The sequence below is a fragment of the Rhinopithecus bieti genome, unplaced genomic scaffold (assembly GCF_001698545.2).
Source record: "Rhinopithecus bieti isolate Rb0 unplaced genomic scaffold, ASM169854v2 scaffold_574, whole genome shotgun sequence".
Lineage (NCBI taxonomy): Eukaryota > Metazoa > Chordata > Mammalia > Primates > Cercopithecidae > Rhinopithecus > Rhinopithecus bieti.
The window spans coordinates 1,849,331-1,851,690 of NW_016803605.1; positions in this window are offsets into that span (position 1 = coordinate 1,849,331).

The window sequence follows — 2,360 nt, forward strand, 5'->3', positions numbered from 1 at the left end:
TGTCTTTTAAAATGTCACTCTTTTGTGTTTTGGGTCAGATACTTTTGTTGTTCTCAATAGTAAAGATAGTTTAGTATAAATTGGTGCATTCTAGACAGAAATGGAAGAGCCTGCATGTCACTGTTTTTAAAAGCTTTAAAAAAAAACAGGTAGTGTTTTTGCTTGTTGGGATAAATTGGTCTGAAGCCATCTCCCTCATTTTGTTTTCCTAGTGTTCGTTTTTTGCTTTAACTTATTTAACCAATTGAATATAAAAATCTAACTTAAAACAAAATTATGTAGGACAAGAGATGAAATAATGAAGAAAGACTGTCACTCTCAGAATTTTTTTTTCTGGCTTAGGATATAAAGCTATATCACATAAAACACACATCAGCTAATTTAAAACAATTGTGTGTAATTAGCAGACAGTTATACTAAGTGTAGGAAAATGTGTGTAAAATAATAAGTACCACGTAGACCTTGTCACATTATGGAACTTGTTTTAACACTGTAATTCAGCATTTTAAAGTTTGGCATTTTACAAATTCTGTAGATTTAGCATGGTTGGCTCCTGGTATGGTCTCTTTGACCCAGTATTACAATCCAGATTATCGTCTTTCACAATCTTTTAAGCAAATTCTAACATTATTGGAAACAATTTTCAGGGTCGCAATTGGAAAAAATTCCAAGATAAGGAAAGAAAAAACACTAGTCTTTGTAGGATGAAGATAGTTCTTTACAATGACTGAGCATCCAAATTAACTCTGAAGAACTTTAAAAACAACCCATTCCTATAGAATTCTGATGTAGTGGGTTTAAATCACAGGTATCTAATAAGATCACTGATGTATGGGAGCCACAGGATGGACGAAAATGACATCATAAGCCAACACTTACCCCGTTGTTGAACATCAGAATGGTTGCTTCATTCACAAACATTTGACCAGGGGCCTTTTCTGTAAAACTACAAGGTCCTTGACTTACCGCCATAGCTGACTGAGCTAGCGGTGAAGGCATTTGGTCCAAGCAAGGTTCATCAAGTTCTCTTCTCCTGACAATTGAAGATTATGTTGAAGACATCTAGGGGATTGAGACCAAGACACACAATGGATGTGCTTGGAGAAAAGGCACATGAAATCCAGACATTGGGGTCTCCCAGCTCTTCCCTTCTTGAATCTTGTTCAACATTCACTTCTCTCAATTATCTGAGCCAAAGCCTTCCCGACAAGTGTCATTTTAGTGTTAATTATCCAGAACTGTAACCAGAGAACCTAACTAAAAACTCACTACTGAAAATTACTTTCAGAGATGCAGATACCTGATAGTCAACACCAGACACTGAGGATTCAACAACCAAGACTGAAATAGGGTTATCAACTCATATATGGGCACCCCTGAGCTGACAACAACCTAGACCCTAATGAGTAGCAGATGGTGCTTCTGAATAAAATGGTCAATTAGCTGTTTTGAAAACAGTTCGCATTCTAATGATAATAACCTCTTTTGAGAACAGAGATTCCTCACATGATGATTTCCAACTAACTCAGCAATCTAAATCTAAATGATACTAATATTTGTAAGAATTAACGTTTATCAAGCACTTACTTAAATGTGTGCCAAGCTTTCATGCTCAAAGCTTTAGACATATAATTACATTTACTCACCACCGCCGTCTTACAGAAAATATCCTACCATTTTCTGGTTTTGGAAATGGAAAACAGACAACAAACAAAAACCCTGAGACCTAAAGAATCTACAGTCCATGGTCTCTTGGGTAGCAAGCAGCAGATCTTGGATCTGAATCCATATCTATCTGACCTGGGAATCCACATGGGCAACCTCTACTCTTCACTGCTCCCCTGTGGAAAGAGGGCCCTTCGGGCTATAACAATGTGCAGTATCATCTTCTTAGCATGTGGGCTGTCCTTCCCAAAGGAATAAAGTTGTTTTTATTCATGTCTCAGCATCCCATAAAGTTTCTTTTATAAATCTGTGCTAATTAGTCAGAATCAAACTGTAAATGTGATACTAAAATCAATATGTATTATAGATTATGAAATGCAAACATTGTCTTAGTAAATATTTATGACATAATGCCCTAAATTGTGTTCAATATTATATTTTGATTATCATTTTTAAAATTATAATTCATATAGCAAAAGTCTAAACAGGCAACTAATCAATAGCACTTGAAAAAAGTAGGATCCTATATTGACCTTAGAAGCTTGGGGATAAATAAGATAGGCATGGGTTGCAGAAGGGATGTACTGAAACTCCTTACAAAAGAGTCACATATGAAACCTGGTTTGCAACACTGGATAAAAATTAAATCAGGAATAATTCTTCAGGGACCACATATTTTATTCAAAAGTTGGTCT